The 23939-nt window shown below is 35.3% G+C and overlaps 1 protein-coding gene across 1 annotated transcript in view; it reads right to left on the bottom strand.

Annotated features, from left to right (window-relative positions):
- Positions 1 to 18990, bottom strand: part of LOC108253356 — a 56385-nt gene extending 37395 nt beyond the window's left edge. Inside the window, exon 1 of the mRNA XM_017447187.2 lies at positions 18873 to 18990. The gene's annotated coding sequence lies outside the window, so the exon portion shown is untranslated. The remainder of the gene's footprint in view (positions 1 to 18872) is intronic.
- Between the last annotated feature and the right edge of the window lie 4949 nt (positions 18991 to 23939).

The following is a 23939-nucleotide window of genomic DNA, read 5'->3' on the forward strand; positions in this document are numbered from 1 at the left end:
AAGTATTCGAGAGAGAGAGAGAGAGAGAGGGAGGGAGAAACGGATTTATTTCGAGTAAAATTAAAATCTCCCTGTGACCAGGAGAAATGTCGAAACGTTTTTTGCAATTACCTAGATTTCAAATTTCATCTTGACTTTTTTCTTCTTCTACGTCTACTAAATCAATAAAAAATGAGAAAATGAGTTATATCCAATTAGCTCTATACATAATTCTAACATTTTATATAAAAATAATTAATTTATTTATTTGTATGCTAGGCTAGGCTTTGGCTTACTCTAAAGTTGCTCAAAAACTCATAGGTCACCTGCAAAGCACGTAAATGGCTAAATAGAGTATGTACTTTTTTTTCAAACTTGGTTCTGCACGGATGAACTCTTCTCTCTGGTTTGCCAACATTTGAACATTTTCATTATTTTCTTCTTGTTTCTAAATTATTATCCCTCCGTTTTGTTTTGTTTTGCTTCTTTTTTTTTTTTTTTTTTTTTTTTTCTTTTTTTCTCTCTCTCTCGCTGGAACAGAGCTTACCAATATTCATTCTTCTTACGAAGAATACATAGATAATAATACAATATTATAATTCAAAAGGCAAAGGGTCATTATTTCGAAGTAAAAGCAAAGAAATGGAGAGAATTATGAGGGAAGGGCAAGTTAAAGTTAAGTAAGCAAAGAATATAAACTCATGTTAAAAGTCGTGACTTAGAAAGAAAACAGTGGAAGTTGATTTAAAAGTCCACTGGGGATATGAAGTCGAGACAATTTACAGTCGATACAAAGTTTTTAATGAAGTGATGACCATCGACTAGAGAAGTTTGTAAGTAACCTATTGAATTAGGAAGAAAAGACATTGATGTCCAAGTTTACAAACTTTTCGTATCACCCGGAGGTCTTTCATGTGGCCATGTGAGAAATAGAAGTATCTAGAAAGATTGATAGAATAATAGAAAGTAAAAATAGTCTCGAACGACCCGTATGACAGTGTTAAAGCGCCTAAAGGGGAAAAAAACAAGATATACGTATATCAACATTTTCTACCTAGAAGAGACAGAAATTAAGGATCAAGAGATTAAGAACATGTTACTTATACTCATCCGGAATACACAACGAAAAAACTTTCGAAAAAGGTCAGTTTCTAGCTATGGGACCTTTTTTTTCACTAATGATGCCGAGGATCTTAGGCTGCCCAAAGAGTTCGGAACGAGAAACTGGAAAATTATTCGAGTCAGGTTTCAAGTAGAAGAATTTGGCAAATATTACACTCACTTCTAAGGTGCAAACATGTTTTCTGGAATATTGAAGGAGAAAAATCTCTTTCTTCCATCCACAGTACGGTAGGTAGTGTAAAAATTAAATTGAATAATATTGAAACAAACAAAAAAACTTGGCACATTGCCATCAAAAAGAAGGAGAAGAAGAAAATGGAAAAGTGGAAATCGATGACACAAAAGGAATGAAATGTGAAGTATTGGAAAAATCTGAAAAATAACAAGGAGGTTGTTAGTAAAACATGCCGCCTCCCAATTAGCCATAGTTCATAAAATAATAATATTAAAAAAAAACTGGTGTGATGATCGCATTTTTATTACATGCGAATTAAAAATCAATCATTATTTTCTATTTCTAGTTTTCTACTCTGGTCAAATAACTAAGTCTAGTCAAATAACATGGGGCTTTCCTTAGGGAACAGTTTTTGGGGTTCAGCTGTTACATCTCCAATAATAGGTAATTATCTTTGTAATCGGCAATACAATAGTATCTACAATACCCTCATAAATATTTGAACCTTTCTTACTTTAAAATTCACCACAGTAGAACGGCAACATCTCTCCATCAACCCCCAGAACAAACACTGGCCATGGAAAAAAGGAAAGCTACTTTGAATACTGTGGTGGAAGTAAACCAGAAAACATTCCCGAGGGATTTCATGAAGAGGAGGGAGAACCTTTTGTGTACTTTTTAAAACCACGAACTTTTCAGAACATCCTTCGAGGCAACGGAACTCAAAATAATAAAATAAACATTGAAACCATTGTCACATTTCTGCTCATCCTAGGTACAAAATGCAAAATCTACAAATGCAATTAAGGGATTTATACTTAAAGAATCTAGCAAATTCTAGCAGAGAAGCCTACAAGTATCTATTGTCTATTCTATTCAACAACGCGACGCCTTTGCTCCGATTCCCCTGTTTTTAATAATAGGTATGTTACCTATCACCTATCGTACCTATGTACATATCGTACCTATGTGATTTCGCGATGAGTATCTACTTTACGTGCAGTAAGGTGCCTTTATAGAACGAGCAGGATTTTATTGTACCTGGGATTTCTTTATCTGCTCACAGCTTGCCTGTATGAGTTGAGATAAGTCATTAAGAGCATTCTACCTAAGTATCTATTCTTTTGTTCAATATTACATATTCCACAGATACAGTGAGTTGGAAATTATGTAGATATTGGTTATTCTTTGCCAAGTGCTTGAAACTTCCTTACTTCAGGTCAAACCTCATTAAAATCCTCTGGAATACGAAGAAGAATAATACGTTATTATATCGTTTGCTCTCTCTTAGTAGGTATACTAGTATCAGGTTTGCCAGACGCCCGCCAGTATCATCACAGCACCACCACTAACGAAAACCACTACAGAAGGCAGAAAGTCGTAAATTCTCTCAAAAATACTACAGGGCCCCTCCTGCGTGCAAGCCTAGTGTGATACCCACTCGGCCAAGGAGGTAGCTAGCATCGATGAATACCTTATCTTAATATTCTTAATAAACATTGTACACATAAAGCACTTTAACGTATACTTTTATCAATAAGTAGCTACAATACGTATCTATAAATTCTACGTGTTGTAGTTAGACACATGTAACTGCACATTCTGCGGGAACAGTACAGTTCTTCTATTGATTCAAGCAATCCAGGTCGCTATGTCAATGCATACGGCTGTGCATAATATATAATATGTAGTGCAGAGGATTGACTTTGTGCAGGGCTATTATTACCAGGAATGCAATAATGTATTATGGATGAACAAACGTGTCTAAGAATACGTTAAAGCCGAGTAGATACTTTTTTTTTCTCCCACGTATACTCTGAGTGCTATACCTACTCGTATATTAGATATTATACAAATGATAAATTTGTTATACATGATGAGGGTTTGCTCGTTCTTTGTAAGGGAAGAGGAAGGGGAGGGGTTGTAATTTAGGTACCACGCCGATCATAATTACTGCACGCCACGACTTTTCCTCATTAATTAGGCTCCTATACCTACATCTATCTATGGATGACATACCTACTTATATGGCCATTTTTGGTATGTTTTGAAGAGCGGCCATTTTGAATCATAAGATGAAATCAGGTCGAGGCGTTACCTATTTCGTGAGAAGAGGACAAGAACAAGAATAAAATTGTCTATAATGCATACTTACTCTCAATTTCTGTGTTATTAGGGTACAATAATACACCTATCGTCGAGTTTAGTACTAGACTAATTTCTAGTAAAGATACTCGTAATAGGTACATACTTTACAAAAGTTGCAATATCTTACTTTTCTCATTAGATTTCTATTAAACTTAAGTCTTCAAAATAGAACGTACAACAAGAAAACATTTCATAGAAAATAAGGGAGATAAAAAATACGACTCAAAACTGCAAACAGACGTTTTTCTTTTCTTCATTCTTGTGTTTGCAATGGAGGAGAAAGAAAACTCAAAGAAAGAAAAATAAAACAAAATGAAAAAAACAAAGTAGGTAAAAGGAAAAAAATATGTAAAGAAAGAGAAAACAAAACGAGGATGAAGGTAGCAGGAAAATATGTAAGGAAGGAGATAAAACAAACAAGGGGATTATTTATTCTTCGTTTATCCGTCAGAAAAATGACGAGAGATGGGTTGATTGTACTCTGAGGAACTACCCACATCGTTATCGTTATACGGTAGATGGGTCAGTTTAATTCTGTTGACAGCCTAATGATTGATACGACCACACAGAGCTCGTTGCATACAGAAGTCATAGTTACAATCTGAGGAATGAGATTAATCTCTACTTCTGATTGGATCATTAATTTCAATTCCGCATCCATCAGAAATCATTTGTCAGTAAATGCAAATTATATTCAATGGGACCCAGACCACCCATTGTTGTCAGCAATACTTATGTCAAGACTTACCAATCGAAGTTTCTCAATCCCATTTTAAATAATGATTATACAATGAGATCTCCCTCAATAGAGTTTGTTAAACTTCATTTGAGGATAAAGGTCTCTGAAACTTAACATAAGCCATAGAGGTAAAGTTTTTCAAATAAAAAATCCTGACTTTACAAAAAAATAATAATATTGAAAATAAATATGTTAATCTGAAATGTGATATTGATAGGGTTCCGTTTGACTTTATCATCGTTATTTAATCATATTATCCGCCATTAATTTCAAACGTGGGAACGTACCGCGCAACTATTGAGAGATGTGTGGGGAAAGATAATGCACTTTTCCTAACAAAATGGGAAATGAAAAATGCTTCCCGGGAAAACAAATGCGCCATTATGATTTTATTTATTATAATTTTGGTATAGTAACTAAAATACGAGTTAGAGAAGTAAGTCGATTATAACTGTTATTATTACTCCAAGACGATGTAATAAACTGCACTGGATTTCATTTTGTTTGTTTCCGTTGAGAAGTTAGAGATAAACTCGGAATGAGGTTTTTTGGCTTTATGGTTTTCTGGAAAAAAAATTGCACCACCATTTTCGTGTTCCTGGTAAAAAGACCTTTAATTTGATATATAGGTCGACCAGGTTTGGATAAGTTCCCTTCTACGGGGACAGAGTGACAGACAGACTGACAGACAGACACCGAAGCGAATACCTACAATAGCCCGTCCACCATACATTTTGTTATTACTATCGTAATAATAAAGGAAGGACGGGCTAAAAAGTGGGTCAATGCAAGGTCTAAGCTCTAAGGGAAAGAAAAAGGAAAGTGAATGAAAATAAGGGAGACAAAGTCAAGGAGCAACAAAGGAGTGGGTATATCTAGGTACATACCTACATATATTAAAAATAGAGCTTTAAAAATATGAAAGCATACCTTTCTTAAGGAAAAGACAGAGGACACAGGGACAAAATTTTTGTTAGTCCCAGTATAAGGTAAAGAGCCCGCCCGATTTTTTTTTTTTTTTTTTTTTTTTTTTTTTTTTTTTTTTTTTATGGGAGAACACAAATTTTTGGAAAATTTAATATAGGAGGGGTTTTTTTTTTTTTTTTTTTTCAATGGAGCACACTCAAATTTGTGAGAATTTAGTATAGTAGGTAGCTAATAATAATAATAATGTGCAGACATATAACAAATCAATTACGATTGGGGTAGTAATTAATTGGAAATTAGAACATTATGGTAGATCACTCATATTAACAGAAATTCATAGATTCAATTTGAGACTAACCATGACACTATCCAAACAAAATGGAAAAATGGATAAGCTAACGGAGAATGATGAATTGCTATGAGTAAACATGAAAGATGAACATAGGTAGGTATCTCCGTATTTCAGAAGAAACAACAAAATGTTTGGACACAAAGTCAAGTTTATATTGATAGTAAGCTCTAGAATTTCTAATGGTGTGTCCACTATCCACACATAGTCGACCGGCCATCGATTGATATCGGTGTCGACTGACACGTCCACACAGCCTTGACAACATAGATTTTCCTCGTCGTTGATCGACTATGTTTGGACACACCTTAATACCTATACGATTATAGGTAGGTACCGTACACAAAAAGCCCACTCTGAATCTTAGGTGTAGGGGCAAACAATATGGGTACCAGGTATAACAATCGGTCCTTTTTCAGCTTTTCATCCAACTTGAATTCATGCTCATATGTGAAAGACATTCATGCTCATTGCTCATGCTTAGCACGATTCAAATTCTTCACCGGTATCGAATAAATCGACATCTATGCACATGCGACAAAGCATCCATTCGTACATGTAACACAGCTTTCCTATATCTAACTTTCCATTCGAAATTCAACGGAAACTTTAAGAAAACAAAAAAAATTGGTAAGAGCATAATCCTATTAGACGGGATTTTCGAGAGAAAGAGAGAGCAGAAAGAGCAGAACGACGTAAAACGAGAGAGAGAGGAAGAGAGCGAGAGAGAGAGAGAGGGGGGGAAAGGGGGGGTACAAAAAATAAAGCTGATTTAAAGAAAATAAACTGGGTACATCCCCCTCCTTCCCCATCCATTCCATCCCAGGGTTTCCTAAATAGAAATTGCTGAAAGTTTCATGAAATTTGATCCGGGTGGCAAAGTCGTCAGGGTGAATAATTTATTAACTTTGAACTTCTCACAGACACATTATGCTGAGACTTGCTCCTGTCGTGGTGAAACGCTTTGCGTATATCTATTGTAAGGCTCTTTACTTTCTGTTACACTATGGAGGTATGGGCAATCTACTAGACAAAGAAAACATAAATTTTTCATTGAAAACGTAAATTTTTCAATGAGAACATAAATATTTAATTCACCAATCATACCAGCCACTCACGCTCATACCGTCCAACAGACCCATCAGGTATGACATATCGCGGTCTGTTAGACCGTCGGAACGTGGGTGACGGAAAAAACGATCTGACAGACTTCGGTCTCGAGTTTTTTCCCACCACACGCGTTCCGACTGTCTGACGGACTATGGCTGACAATAGAGTACAGCAAGCTCTGTGGCTGAGTGTGTGTGTACCACCTTAGCAACATCTCTTTCCGTTCTCTGAAAAGGTTATAAACCCCAATTATTCTTAAAAGTGCGCACCCTACTGAACCTTTAGCAAAAAGATTGAAGTAGGTAACCATTAACTAGGTAATTTCAATTGTTAGATACAGTGAAGAAAGGTACAAAATTTACACTTTACAAAATTGTGGATAGGTACGTGAAAATATGATAGATGAGTAAAACTCGCTAATATTCACAGATGAGATATAAGGTAGCTATTAGTCATTCAAAGGAGAACAATGTTGCCGATAATGCGGCTAAATTATTGATAGTGTTTTGCTAATGACACAGCAGATAAAAATAATTACTTATTGATAGGTATGTATCTCGAATTTATCTTGTTTATGTACATGAACATCAAGGCCATCTACAGGAGGGTTTCATCCCGTACCATTTGTCCCTCAAAGGAGCCCAAAACCAGCAGTTTACATCTCCCCCCCCCCAGAAAACAATGTTGCCGATAATGCGGCTAAATTATTCATAGTGTTTTGCTAATGACACAGCAGATAAAAATAATTACTTATTGATAGGTATGTATCTCGGATTTATCTTGTTTATGTACATGAAAATCAAGGCCATCTACAGGAGGGTTTCATCCCGTACCATTTGTCCCTCAAAGGAGCCCAAAACCAGCAGTTTACATCTCCCCCCCCCCAGGCGGTATGGTGATTTTTTTATGTAATTTAAAATTTCCTTTTTCATCAACACTGCACTATTGTTATGGCGTTCTCACTTTCTTTCTCTCTCTTCTCCTTTTTTTTAGGATGAAAATTTGAAAAATAAACTTTGACAAAATAATAGAGAATTTAGCCAACGAACGCCTTTGAGCAGCCTACGCCGTGTTTCGTTTGAGTTCATCACCTAGACATCTCAGGGGCAAATTCCGAAGTTGTATTTAAACTTCCGTCAGGGAAATGTCTGCATTTGGGGGAAGTAAGAATATAATTTGCAAGAAGAATTGTGAGCTCCACAAGAAAAATCTCTCTCTCTCTTTTTCTCTCGCTCTCTCTTTCTCTCGCTCTCTCTTTCTCTCGCTCTCTCTCTCTCTTTCTCTCTCTCTCATTTCCGTTTATTCTGTTCATTTCTCTCTCCCCCTTTTCTTCCAAGTTGATAAAATTGTGGCAAATTTCCTTCGATACTTTACCTACTTCTCTTTCAGTCATTACCATATCTATTAGAGCTGCTATCCTAATGAGGTTTATTATTGGAGTTTAGAATCATTATCAATACTATTTTGTAGAATACATTTTCTCTTTCCGAGAAGAATAGAATTGTGGAAAGGAAAAAGGGAGAGATGATGGTAAAAGAATCCAAGAAAGAGATTAAAACCATGGAAATGGGAAGTAATAAAGATATGGAGAAATAGAAAATGTAATTAAAACAGTGAAGGATAAATAAAACCATAAACAAGAAATACATTTATATCTTATATCTATGTATATAGATATGAAATTACACAATAATTAGACATGTAATGTAGTTTATCATGTCTACTTATGTTTATGTATTGAGGTTTTCTAATTAGACAGACAATGAAAAATTACATGTGTTGAGTGAAGATTGCTATTGTACTATTGACATATACAATGTACCTATAGGAAACCTTATACTATTCAGTTAGAAAATATTGGACTCGGTCCAAATTTAGAAAATCGGAAAATGTGTGAAAATATCCGTTTTAGGGTCCCCTGAGTTTTTCTGTGTGAGTGAGAAGCGCGAAATTCGGACTGAGAAATCCTTTTTGATGCTGAAATAGGTCTTTGATTTCAGAGAATGTCTGACGTGAACTCAGCAAGAAATTTCGTTGACGTTGTTCAGAAGGAAAGGCTTGGACCAGAATTTTTTCTATTCATGACCTCATGAACATTTTGAACATAGAGGAAAAAAAATTGAAGCAACAAATTTTAATAAAAAACTAAACTCATTTTTCATTTCGCATTTTTAACAATGAGGCAAGGAAGGGAGAGGGTTGTCAGAGCACTGAAAAGAAGGCATTTTTTTCATGTTATTCATCATCAGAAAGCAACATGGTATAATTAGGGTGTCCGGAATCATCGCCTTTTGATGTACACAATTTAAAATTTTTGATCTGATGGATCCGCATGAGGTTATAAAAGTAAAATGAGTACAGAAATTCTTTTATGTACAATTGCACATCAACAATAAGTATTCAACATTAACAACTGATAATTTATTTCTGGTATCGTTGATTTCGTATGCATAGAGTGTAGACACCATTATTTGATTCAAAATTTCAAATCCATTTGGACTGCGAACAAAATGGATTGGTATGGGACAAAAGAAGAACTTATATAGTGGGTGGTCCGATTCCCAACGGTGGATATTCGGACGAGAGCTTGCGTTCTATTGAGCTGCACACCACATTGCATACTCAAATAGTTTCACGGCATTCATACAAATTACATTCATCAGCATGGTCAAAACTTCAAAAATATAAAAGTACCTAGGTCTATTATTTCATTTATTTCCCCCGAAATTTCTACGATTTTGTTCTATTAAGAGAAAGAAATTAACATTGAATTTAGGTTTCTCATAAAGTACGCTGCTTCGTAAAGAATCTAGCAAATTCTAGCAGAGAAGCCTACAAGTATCTATTGTCTATTCTATTCAACAACGCGACGCCTTTGCTCCGATTCCCAACGGTGGATATTCGGACGAGAGCTTGCGTTCTATTGAGCTGCACACCACAGTGCATACTCAAATAGTTTCACGGCATTCATACAAATTACATTCATCAGCAATGTCAAAACTTCAAAAATATAAAAGTAGGTCTATTATTTCATTTATTTCCCCCGAAATTTCTACGATTTTGTTCTATTAAGAGAAAGAAATTAACATTGAATTTAGGTTTCTCTAGCTTAGCTCCCTCCCCCTAAAAGTTTCATTAGAAAAAAGTCAGAGCAGGTGAATAAATATAAAATTATTCGGATAAAAAATTGGAACTAAATAGATAGGTAGGTATAGCTAGATAGATATGTTGTATAAAAACTCATGTAATAAAAACATCAGCGAGAAATCCAGTAATCTCGGAGTTGTCATTTGAAACAAAAGCGGGGAAAAAACAACCAAGGGGCATGGATGAGTAAAATTTATATGGCATGTACCTAGTCTAAATGTAAAAATCTAGTCCTCGTACTAATAATGACTTTTGAATTCCCTTCTAGACTTCTAGAATGTACCTCTATCGATCTATCCTGTGTGCTTTGTTCACAATATTGAAATAAAGGTCTTTTTTATGCATTTAATTGAGCTCCTTTCAGAATGGATTTATTAAATAAATAAATAAATAAATAAATAATATACGTTTAATAAAATAATACCTACCTAAGATTGTGAGGCATGTGAATAAAAAATTCCAATTTAATAAAAGTTAATATTAATAAGTACCTACCTATCTAAAATCATTGACATAGGAAAGTACCACAAACGACTCTATGCGAAACCTAGTGAAAAACTTATTGTTACTGTCTTAAAGACAAACAAATAAATATTGATTAGTAAAATGTAATACATTAATACTATAGACCAACCTCAGTGGTTGGTGGTTCTAGTCCTGGTCAAGCCATAAAATTTAGCGTAGTACATTAAGCAGGGGACGACATTTGTGACAAGCATTTATGCTGAACACAATTAAAAAAAAAAAGAAAAAAATCCGCCATTAATGCTATAGGCTCTTATGTAAACAAGATAAATTACATTTAAAGTTAGCGAAGTAAAACAGGGAGAAAACTTTCTAGAAAATTAAATGATTACTTTCATTTTGTTCTTTTTCCTATCTTATTTTATCTCATTTTCATTTGCAACATTTCCTTATGCTGTATACCTGCGCTCCAATAAATAGGTGCTTTTTACTCCATTTTGTTTGATTTCTTTACTTTCAGGGTTCCATCTAACCTTTATTTAGCTGAACCTATACGTGCCTATGTATTAGGTATGCAAATTTGTTTTCTAATATGCAAATTTATTTTCTAATTTGGGAAATAATTACCTTGAACTGATCGGCACCTTGCAGTAATATCGACAATTTATACGTACGTACACATATCCTATTCATGAGTATCTATACTTTACGTGCAGTAAGGTGCCTTTGTAGAACGAGCAGGATTTTATTGTACCTGGGATTTCTTTATCTGCTCACAGCTTGCCTGTATGAGTTGAGATAAGTCATTAAGAGCATTGTGTGTAGCGCCCTTTACAGCGTGTCTTTCTCCTATACATTATTTTTACAACTGAGAACTGGGTCAATTTTGTCATTTTAAATCATACACAATTTATTGTGCTTCCTCTCCCTTTTCTTTTTACTCTTCCCAAATTTCCCTTTTATTTGTGAACCATTAACAAGTAAGCATGTGAATAGTTGATCCCATGGGATTTTTCACGCCGAATATGCATAGAGTGTAGACACCATTATTTGATTCAAAATTTCAAATCCATTTGGACTGCGAACAAAATGGATTGGTATGGGACAAAAGAAGAACTTATAGTGTGTAGCGCCCTTTACAGCGTGTCTTTCTCCTATACATTATTTTTACAACTGAGAACTGGGTCAATTTTGTCATTTTAAATCATACACAATTTATTGTGCTTCCTCTCCCTTTTCTTTTTACTCTTCCTCTTTTTCCTCGTCGTTCATCGTTTCTGCTACAGTCGCTACCATTTTTCTTTTCTGTACCTAGGCTTCTTTTTTTTTTGTATTAAGTGATGAATGCTAGTATTCTATGTATGTAACACAGGTGCAGTATACAGATTTATAAGAAGCATAGTACTGTTATCTTTACTCTTCCTCTTTTTCCTCGTCGTTCATCGTTTCTGCTACAGTCGCTACCATTTTTCTTTTCTGTACCTAGGCTCTTTCCTTTTTTGTATTAAGTGATGAATGCTAGTATTCTATGTATGTAACACAGGTGCAGTATACAGATTTATAAGAAGCATAGTACTGTTATCTCTCTCTCTCTCCCTCTCCTATTTTTTTGTTCATACCTACAAATCTTACACATTATTTAAGATGAAGATATGTATATAAATATAGGTAGTAAATCGGACTAAAATTTCGACTTTGTCAATCTTAATACTAATAGGTAACAATAATAGTGGTACTTAGTAAATTACAATATAATATCTACATACATAGGGCACCTAATAATCACATATATGCATTATGCTGAAATTTAAAACTTGCGCAGGATGACGTTCAAAAGATGTGTAAAATAAATAACTACTTCTGTTTATAGTATGTAGGTAGAAACTACTTGCATTGCACACTTTAATAAATATGTACAGACTAAACGGTAAGAGCATTTCACTCATGAGTACGTTTAATAACTTGGAACATTTTCTATCTAAGCTCTCTTATTTCTATACCTTCTAAGATCTGTCGTATAACGTACAGACATTACTGTAGCAGCTGAAGGCAGAGACGGACTGCAGGATGAATGGACTTTTCAGTCTCATCCAGACAGTATGAATGAGATAAGATGTTTTATTATTATGTTCTAGGACTTGAGAATTGCAAAGATTCTAATTGAATTCCCATAACCATGACTTTTCGATTTATGCAGATATTTAAAAATGGCTGGGCCCGCAATCTCGTTTAAACCCAGTTTAATTAACTGATTTCAGTTTAAACCATTTACATAAATTGATAGAATCGATTACTCTGCCCTTCACACACGTAGATGGTTTTTGAAAAGGAGAATTAAATCAACAGCAAATTTCCAATAACTGTTGAGGGGGCGAAAAGACGGTATCAATGACTGCTGTCCTCTTTCGGAAAATGTGCTCACAAATGTCCAGTACACGTCCCCAGATCAGGTACAACTCATGTTACTTATGATGTAGAACATTTCGCAAACACAAAACTTTTTTCACGAAGGCGTCTCTCTGTCGTATGAGACAAGACCGTACCATTGACGCCACCAAGACGCTTCTAAACTTTTACCCCGAAATATTTTCTAAAAAAACCCCTTTCCCCTTTAAAATTATTTTTCCCTTTTTCTAAATAAAAACTTGTATTTTTAGCTAAGGGAGAAAAAATTAAACCAATTGTATTTGAGCACTCTTCCTTTTCTCCCGTTCTAGGAGCAGAGGGAGGTGCAGAGATCAATAACTTTGGCTTTGAGTTTGAGAAGAGAAAAAAATCTTTCCCTTCTATGTACACCTATGTAGAAACAAAGTATATAGATTACATAAGTACATCATTTCAGACCTAACTCTTCCTTTTCTCCCGTTCTAGGAGCAGAGGGAGGTGCAGAGATCAATAACTTTGGCTTTGAGAAGAGAAAAAAATCTTTCCCTTCTATGTACACCTATGTAGAAACAAAGTATATAGATTACATAAGTACATCATTTCAGACCTTCGATATTGAACGAGTCACAAATGCTTCAACTACCTATCTAAGTACGTTATTTCTCAAATGAAACTCTATTACCTCTTCTGAAAGAATGGATCGATCTCTGCCTCTTATCTTTGTCGGATTTTTTCTCCCTCATAAGCAAAGGTGCTACAATTTCTCTCACACAGAACGTAATGTAGGGCATATTGCTTCGAAATGTACAATTACTCGAGCCCTAAACTAAGTGAATTGAAGGGTTTGAACTTTGAAGTAAAAACGACTAATAGGACACGAAAGTTTTGTAGGTTATTGGTCGTTTTTGCATTAAACCCCCCATTTTTTGTATAAGAAAGAAATTATTTAAGACTTGAAAAAAGGGTAACTAACTACCTAGTCACTTATAAAATAGAAATATCAACTACCCACCCGCTACAAAGAATCCGGAAGGCGTAATCCGGAAAGGCCTATCTTCTCTTCACTTCTTGGCCCGTCACGTAACATAAAATAACCTCCATACATATCTGGCTTCTTCACCTTCAGTGAGTAGTAGATACCATCAACATTCTTGCTACTATAGCACACTTACATAGAGATACAAGAAACAGGAATGTCGTTTTATTTACAGCTTTTGTAAAACTAGTACATACAATAATCCTCTCACAATAAAATTGTATTCGAGATAAAATCTTCTCCCCCTGCCTTCCCCTCACACTTTTCTCATTGCCTCTTGTACGAAAATGGCCTACACGATGTCTATTGTTGTTATAGCCCCTACGCCCAGCATTGTGTTTTCTGCCGTATCTATAATGATAATAATATCATTACTGTCTACATAGGCACCCACTTTTAAACTTCCATGCAATAAAGGTCGGGATTTTATACTCTAGACGTCTCTACACATAATTGAGAAGGTAATTCCTTCCTCTTTTCCTGAATACTCGAACCTAAGCTATAAAATGCGTTTGGTAAACATCTCATTCGAAATTAATGTTCTTTCAGTGTCTCAATTACGAACGGTAGTTATGGCTTCATAGGATTTTTTTTTTTTTTTTTTTTTTAAATTTTGGAAAAAAATTAGTAAGAGTAGAAAAATCGTTCAACACGGTCCAATTACTACCAAATTCACTTTTTTTGGACTCGAATGATTCTAAAACGAACATTTTCATTCATTCCATTTGAAAATTTGGATCAATTGAAACATTTAAATACTGTCTGAATAGGTAGGTATGTAGATAGGTACATTGTATGCCAATTTTCCCTTTACATCATTCAATAGAAAGTTAAACTAACAAGGGTCTCTTTGAAAAGGGGTAAAGAGAGGAGGAAGAGAATGATGAAATAGGTACCTACCTGTAAAACATGAGGAGGAGAATGATAACCTGAAAGAGAATAGATAGGAAAACACACGAAACCTGAGCCTGTGACTTCATTGACATGGAAGGAATTATGTTTGTGAATAAACACAAGATGTTTTCCTGAGCGATTGTTGGAAGGAAAGTTGACACGTAGAATATTAGGGGGTGCCCCCTACATTGCATCCTCATTTACCTCACACTCTGTGACTCCTTGGACGGGGGGGGGGGAATTTTTCAAAATAAACCACTGTCACTTGAATGTTTGAATTTTTTTCTTCAAAGCTTTTGCGATAGTCAAACATTCTACCTCTTCAATATATGAGGTACATAAATACGATGAGGAATCACCGTCAATCCAGTTTGATTATTGCTGGAGCTCTTTTTTCCCAAGATTTTATCAAGGAATCAAACTTTGATTCAAATTCTTTGTCCTGTAGCACCCCAATTAAATGTTGTTTGGGCAATCTCTTTATATTTATTAGATTTGTAGGTAGGTATGTACCTAGGTTCCATAAGTATATTATACCTACCATAAGAGCAAGACCCTTATATTTGGTACGTGACTTGAACGTCAAGAACTCTCTTTGAGAGTAACAACTAAATACAATGGACACATCATCCAAAACATCTTTGAAAGCATTTAAGAGGCTGAGGCTGACATTTATTTCTACGAAAATAAAAATGTATGCTAGAAAAATAAAATATAATTTACAGAGTACAATTTGAAGGAGAAAAAAAAAAATAAGTGTCAGAGAATATTTTTTATTTTACGTTCCTAAATCGTTTCCATTTTGCTGAAAATTCTCTCAAATATACCGCCCATTATCATCAGCATCACCATTTCTTTCGTAGAAGATTTCATGTTGTTCTGAAATACCTACTCTCCATTCCAAATTACTTCCAAATTGAGGAAAAGGAAATCTTGGAACTCTCTTATTTCGTTTTAGTCATAAAATTATTCAAATTGAATAAGAAAATACGCACATTCCTATCTAATTGAAAGTGAGAAGATAGGAGCCTAAAACAACTTCAATTTCGACATCTCGAAACCAAAACCGTGTGAACAGATGATAAATTGGAGGATAGTATGATTACAACGTCTTAAGTAAGGCTTAGAACAGGGGAGGCATGAATTACGACTCTTTAAGTAAGGCTTAGAACATCAGCAAACGTTTTTCCGATACTACGAATACCTATGTACGTATTTGCCGTCTATTAGGACACGAAAGTTTTGTAGGTTATTGGTCGTTTTTAAACATTAAACCCCCCAAATTTTTGTGTAAGAAAGAAATTATTTAAGACTTGAAAAAAGGGTACCTAACTACCTAGTCACTTATAAAATAGAAATATCAACTACCCACCCGCTACAAAGAATCCGGAAAGGCCTATCTTCTCTTCACTTCTTGGCCCGTCACGTAACATAAAATAACCTCCATACATATCTGGCTTCTTCACCTTCAGTGAATAGTAGATACCATCAACATTCTTGCTACTATAGCACACTTACATAGAGATACAAGAATGTCGTTTTATTTACAGCTTTTGTAAAACTGGTACATACAATAATCCTCTCACAATAAAATTGTATTCGAGATAAAATCTTCTCCCCCTGCCTTCCCCTCACACTTTTCTCATTGCCTCTGTATTTCTCATTTCTCCTGCTACACATTTCTCATCCACTTCTCTATTATTCTCTTCCACTTTTGGAAAACATTTTCTAAAAAAGTAAAAAAGGGAGGGTCGTATGTGTGAATGTGAATGGAGACACAATTCATGAATTTCAGGAATGCCACGAATATGTTCCCTCTTAACTTTCGTTCTCTCCCTTATCTCCTCTCATCCGCGCCCTTTTTAGCCCGTCCTTCCTTTATTATTGCTATAGTAATAAGAAAAGTTATAGTGGACGGGCTATTGTATTCGCTTCGGTGTCTGTCTGTCAGTCTGTGTGTCTGTCCCCATAGATCCATAGAAGGACTTATCCAAACCTGGCCGACCTATATATAGGCTTGCCAAACGTCCCGAATTGGCCGGGACAGTCCCGAATTTCAGGGGGTGTCCCGGCGTCCCGTTCAGTTTTTCACAAAAGAAAAAAAAATCCTTTCGAAAAGCTTTAGGTGTTCGTGGAGATAAAAGGTTTTTCTATAAACGTCCTCAGGGAGTATTAAACTTCCATATTAAAGGAAAAAAAATCCTTTCGAAAAGCTTTAGGTGTTCGTGGAGATAAAAGGTTTTTCTATAAACGTCCTCAGGGAGTATTAAACTTCCATATACGTAGCTACTAGGTACATTACGTAAATATCTAGGGGGTAAAGTCCGTTTGTATCTTGGAGCGGAGAGTTCCAGATAATATTTTCATGGTAACCACAACCAACAGCATATAATTTTGATTTTACATCTCGGTAGATATGGATAAAAAATAATTATGTGTCATAAAAATGTAAGTATTCATTACAGATTGTTGTTTCTCCTAGACAAAAAAAAAAGACATTCCATACCGTTATGTTATTTGCTAGGTAAGTATGTAATGTAAAATAATGTACTTAGGTACATATTATACATACATAGATAGGTATATGTAGCATTGATTGAAGACTTTTCGGAAAGAAAAAATGCTTTCTGACAGTAAATGCCATTGTGATTTAAAACAAAGGAAGAGCGGGAATCACAGGATAAAGGAGAAGTGAATAGAGTCTGGACACTTCTCACAAAACAGAGTGGCGAACTCTTCAGAGCCTTCAAAATCTCATCACAGGACAAAACTTTCCAGAGAGTTCAAGGGGGACATCCATAAAGAAAGATTTGGGGGCATCCATAAGGAAGATTTAAACCCACACAGATGTACACAGGATAGCTTTGCATGTGACCAACCTATTACTAGCATGTCTATCTGGGAATGGAAAATTAGATTCACATTCGAACCTAATATCGACAACATCTTTGGTTGTAGCCTACCTATACATGTCATTAGCTTTCCGATTTCTGATAAATCAAAGCATCCTAGAAGAGTAAAAGCATTTGCAGACTACAGGAGTAAAAGCAAAGGAGACTAGAGCAGTAAAAGCATTTGGAGACTACAGGAATAAAACCATTAAATTATTCCGGCGGTGGCTGAAGAGGATATGCAAAGGACAAGGGGTCTTGTTCACAAGACATCAAGGGACAGTATATATTTTAGGAAGCTTAAAGTAGAAAGCTTTCCAGAGTGAATGTTTTGTACTCGTAAGTTACATTAGCAAAATCACGGTGATGAGGGTGAGGCACTTTTATCCCCTGTCCACTTTTAACTTCCAGCAGTGGCGAACTTACAAAAAGTCTGTAGGGCATCGATCTTTTGTCACACAGAAAAGAAATTGATTTTTTTGGACTTGTACTTTTTTCCGTTTTTGAAAAGCAATAAATTGATTTGTTTGAAATTTAATGTTCAACAATGGCCTTCTTCTGGCTCAATTGTTTTATGTTGCTACTGATGGAATTTGAACAGCTGTTGTCCACTGACTTCGAATTCAATGCCTTAGTCAACCAAGCTAGGCTCTAGCTGGTATTTTTCAAGCAATTTTGATCATTTAGACTCGGACCTATAAGTTCATGTTGAAATTAATTCCTTAGAAAAATTGGAACTAAGAAATTAAGATAAAGAAAATCTATTAACAGGGAACAGACTGATTAAAACAATAAGTAATAATGAAGAAAAAGGTATGAGAAAGAAAGAGAATGGGATGCGGAATGAGCGAGAGAGAAAGAGGGAGAGCGGAGTATAATAATTTATATCGGGAAGGTACCTACATCTTTACAACTAACTGTAATATCGAGATTATCCTAGACCTTTCTGTTGAAATCATTTTGCTTTCTATATATTATTACAGTAATAAATTGAGGTTCTAATATTACGGGCCAAATTTATTATGTAGTTGGCGCCACATTTTTTTCTCTCTTTCATTGGCTACCAGATTCCCTCGGGCTGGCCGGCACTAGATTATGCTTACCACTTTGTATTTACGTTTCTAATACATTTATTTTTTTATACAAAACAAAAGCGTGAAACCAGATAATGTTGTAAAATAAAATACTCAAGACATCATTGTCTGTAAAATACCTCATAAGAATAACCTTTAAAAAAAAATAGGTGAATAAAAAGGTAAATAACGTGGAGCTATGTCATTTTTGCAGTGTAGGGAGTGCCATTGGCTGAGGTATTAGGCTGTGTCCACACATAGTCGACCCCGTCGATCGACGGGGTGAAGAGGTGAATCTATGTTGTCGAGGCAGTGTACGATTTCAGTCGATGTCAACGACTATGTGTGTACACAGCTTTAGATTTCTAACCGTGGCAGGGGACTTATTTAGATCTTAAATAATGTAGACTTATAGAGCATTTCCGGACTTACCCTAGAGTGGATGCCACGAAATCAGTGTCCAAATGACAAAGTCCTCTATCATGGGAGTCATTGGTAAGTGAAGAATCCGCAAACACCATTCTGCATGACTTAGCCCAACATGTACCTAGAACCATAAAATGAACATATTGCTATATTTCTACTTCTAAAAAATTACATACATATTAACCCAACATGTTTCCCAAGACTATAAGGAAAAGTAATATTAAACGATAAAAAAGGGATTTTAAATTGGTGAGCTTTCGATGTCACTCAGGACATCACATCTTCAGACCAAGATAGTTGACTCTATCGCAGCAGGAGGAGTAGAAGATAAGTTGTTAGTTAATATCTCATTACAAGGTGGGTAAGGGTAAAGCCATTTAGAGCCAATGATAAGTTGAGAAATGAAGAATCTGCAAAATATTCTTCAAAATTCAACCCTTAAACGAAGGTCGATACTTACATATTATGTGTTTTATATTCTATCTAACGTGGAAAATTTGTGACCACTCCTGTCAAACTTTATACACCCTCGGGAACATTTCAAAGTTCGATAAATTACAAGCAAGAAATCAAGTCCTTCACAACAGAAAATCATTTTCGCAGCTTTTTTATAAAAATAATACCTACCTAAACCTACAAATTGTATTACCTAAATTTTACAGGGTCATAAATTATGTTTTATTGGACTTTTTCTCGCTAAATAAATCTCTGGCATGTCAACGCTCCCTAGAGAAGGGAAGGAGGAAGGTATTTAATCTCGCAATACACGCACCAAACTTTTTCGACCTCTGTGATAGGTCGAAGATTTTTTTTTTTTTTTTTTCAACTTTTGAGTGAACACCTTGGAAATTTTAATCATCATAAAGACTCTTTCTTTCTCTCTCTCCCCTCTCTCTCTCTTACACACACACACACACACACCCAGTCACATGGGTAAAGGCGGAAATTTCAGCTTTTCAAAAAATCGATACCTAAGTTCACTAAAGTTCTAAAGTTTCAAAGTTTTTTGAATTGTTGATAAACGATCAACTGGGTTATCCCTAACCCCTAAGTCCTTACGTATACTCGTACTGTCAAATGACAGGTACACCTGATCAGGTCCGTCTGTCAGGTCTTTCTGATCTGGGCACATTCAGGTGCTGTTGCTAATGGGAGTGAACCAAGATCCTTAGCTCGGTACCATAAAACGGTTACCACACAAATTCACTAAAAAAGAAGAGCTAACATAATTATTATCCCGTCTTTTATCTCGTTCTCTTTGCTCTGCTGTCTGCTCAATCACATTTTCCTCTATTACATCATCCAAATTAATTTGATTGACTGGACTGTCAATAATAATTCCTGATTGGGTGACATTTCAATCAACGAGAGTCGGAACTTGTCAGTTGTAAAGTGAGCACAAGGGATTATTAAATTAATTCTTCAGGCATCAGGGATTTTTACTCTTTTTTTATGAATGGGATTGAAAACTTTTTCCCGGACAGTTTTTGCTGTCATAGAGTACGCGTAGTATGGTCATTGTTTTCACGTCCGTCGTTTTTAAAAAATTAATCTCAGTCAGTGTGAGAGATTTTTAGCCTACCTATTTTTGGGTGCTTTAATGGGTCAGCTTTAAACTCTAAAAAACGAAAAACGAATCCAGCATTTTTGGGGTAAATGAGATGTCTTTGAGGACCCCGTCACTCCCGTAAGGACTATTTTTGAGAGAGCTTTACCTACTGAACTACCTAAATACTTGTGATAAATATTCATTTTACCTTTGGTCTTTGGAACGTTCAACATAAACGGGTTTAGTTCTACCTATGTACCTAACAAGCTTGGTCAACCAAACTTTATCCACAATACTTCCCCATTTTGCACATATTTTACAAACATGTTAAACAGTTTTAAAAAATAATCTCAGTCAGTGTGAGAGATTTTTAGCCTACCTACCTATTTTTGGGTGATTTAATCGGTCAGCTTTAAACTCTAAAAAACGAATCCAGCATTTTTGGGGTAAATGAGATGTCTTTGAGGACCCCGTCACTCCCGTAAGGACCATTTTTGAGTGAGCTTTACCTACTGAACTACCTAAATACTTGTGATAAATATTCATTTTACCTTTGGAACGTTCAACATAAACGGGTTTAGTTCTACCTACCTATGTACCTAACAAGCTTGGTCAACCAAACTTTATCCACAATACTTCCCCATTTTGCACATATTTTACAAACATGTTAAACAGTCGAACCTTTCCATGAAAAGCGAGGCTTAGAGACTAAAGGAGAGTAAGAGAGGAAATTGTAGGGGAATGACGGAAAAAGGAAAAGAGGAGATAGAAGCAAGGAGAATAATTAATAATGATAAAAATAAATTTTTAAACTTGAGAGGAAATGAAAAAAAAAATAAGGATGGAAATAGAAATCAAGTTAATATTAACCCATGATGGGTGTAAATTTTTTTGTTGACAACCATTAATAATGATAATTTTGCAAAGCTAAATAGGTGTTTTAGGTAAAAATTCTCATTCAGGCTTGACTTATTCTTTTTTTTTTTTTTTTTTTTTTTAAACGTCAATTAGCCCGGTCATTGGCATCCACTTACCTACCTATGCAATTAATTTCAAAATCTACAAAAAAAAGTGTTGAGTAATAATGAAAGTGAGGTCGAAAAAGTTTGCTATTACTACTGACTGTATAACGCAGCTTATCTCATTCTCCCTTTCCAGTGTCCTTAATTTTCTAAAACATGCCTTTTCCTCTTCATCTTTCCCCGCAAATCCATCTCAATCTCCTGCTTTACCACATGATGGTGATAACTGTTATCACAGAAAATAAAACTATCCGGGCAGAAAAAACTGAACAGAACTCCACAGAAGAAAATTATTGCATTAACGACCGAACACACATGCAGTGAAAATTTTACTAGTTCTGTTATAGGTCGCGGTTTTCTTTTGGGTGACGCTGAAATTTGTCGGGCGCCTGCGTACCGTTATGTGCCGGTAAAAGTTCAAAATGCTAGCCGCAATCTGAGGCACCTCCCTTTGCGAAATATATTGGACTACTCTCGTGTGTCCCTCGCATCATCCCGTGCTTCCAAAAAATCTCACATCCTTCCCCATTGTTTATGAAAGAGAAAAGAAACATAGGTCAGATTTCTTTTCTGTCAAAGTCGAAAATTAGGTGACTCTCGAACGTCTGTGTAAGCACAAGCGGACAAGCCTTATATAGCTGAATTCTCTTTGGGGATGAGTTATTATTACCTATTATTATTATTATTATTTTATTTTTTCAAAATTTTACATCAAACAATCATTTTTTTTTTTTTTTTTTTTTTTTTTTTTTATACAATTAATTTCAGTGTTGAGTAATACTGAAAGTGAGGTCGAAAAAGTTTGCTATTACTACTGACTTTAAAACGCAGCTTATCTCATTCTCCTTTTCCAGTGTCCTTAATTTTCTAAAACATGCCTTTTCCTCTTCATCTTTCCCCGCAAATCCATCTCAATCTCCTGCTTTACCACATGATGAGTTATTTTTCATCTCCGATTATATGGGAACGCACACACATTGAAAACAAACATGGCAATTGAGTGGACAAACAACACTCAATCAGTAAACACAATCAAGGAAAACCGGAAGGAAAGGAGGGAAAATTCAAAGGTTTGTTGCTACTGCTAATACTGCTCCCATTTCGATTTTATTTTCTACTTCCTCCTCTTGTCAATAGGACATGGTGACAGAGTTAACAGAGTTTCTACAGAGTGATAAAAAAGTATGAAAAATTGGAAACCCTTGATTGAGTTGATATTTTTTTTTAGATAGGAGTTAAGAGATCTGGAATTTTTGGCTACTTCTCATTGACCAAACGAAGTGAAAATCTACGTTCTAACTCGACCGTTATGCATTTAGTTTGCATATTTGTTTGTTGGTTCCGCTATAACTCGCGATTGCCTGCTCCGATTTTGATGAAATTAGATTAAAATTTGGGGTCTCAGAACTGAGCGGTTTTACCATTGTACCTGTACCTACTCTTTTCATGCTCTTTCCAAAAGTGCATTACAATGGTTTCTAATATATTAATCAGAGAGCGAGAGTGAGAGAGAGAAGCTTTTCCTATTAAGAAAAGCTCCTATAAAGCCGTCGAAAGTTATTCACTGGTTCCTGGTTCTCATACTTCCTCAGCACGCTGTATATTGTTTGTTTAGTCATTTTCACCTTTTCGGAAGTAGATTATAGGAATTACAAATAAGGCAACAACTGATATCCTTCTGTGTCTGTTGGGACAATGGAACTTTCAAAGCTGTTCTGGTAATAAATATTTAAATAATATTATATCCTAATCTATTTTATCCGTTTTTATCACACTTTTTCCTCTACTATGGCTAAGTATAAATCCCAATTTGCTCACAGATGGAACTTTTCGTGCTTGTCTTTTTACTTTCTATTTTTTACAGCTCTTTCCCCAAATCACAGTCTCATATCTTTCTTTCTTTCTTTTCGCAACATCGACTTCGTCTCTCTCTCTCCCTCTCTTTCTCGCTCTCTCTCTCTGTCTCTTCTCTTCTTACCCTCTAAGAAGTCTAAGATATCCTCTCACCTTTTGTAGAAACAATCTCCCTGAAGTTTTTAAGGAAAATGGTGCAATGGTGGCCCAATATACTGTTCAATCCAAGCGGAAAGAAAGATAAATACAAAAAAGTTTACATTTTTCGCCATAAAATATGTACATTGTACATTAACTTGGCGCTCTCTCTATCTTTCGCTCCCACTTGCCTTTCACACACTCGATTTTTTTTTCTTTTTTCAAGAAAGCCCAGTAGTGAGCAAAACTAGAAGTAGAGCTAGGTACTTGAATGATTTTTATAAAACTTTTATCTAACGGGAGTGTTTCAATGAGTAGACGAAATTTAGCCTCTGAACTTTTGAGTAGCAAGTCAACTGCCAAATTGTTATATTTCACGTGCCCAACTTTTCACGCTGTGAAACCCTCTGAGGATATGACATATCTTTGACATAATAGGTAGGTACAACAGCTATTAGATTTGGGATAACAAGAATTTTGTTGCAAACAGAATAATAAAATTATCGTATC

The sequence above is a fragment of the Diaphorina citri genome, unplaced genomic scaffold (assembly GCF_000475195.1).
Source record: "Diaphorina citri unplaced genomic scaffold, Diaci psyllid genome assembly version 1.1 scaffold53, whole genome shotgun sequence".
Classification (NCBI taxonomy): Eukaryota; Metazoa; Arthropoda; class Insecta; order Hemiptera; family Psyllidae; genus Diaphorina; species Diaphorina citri.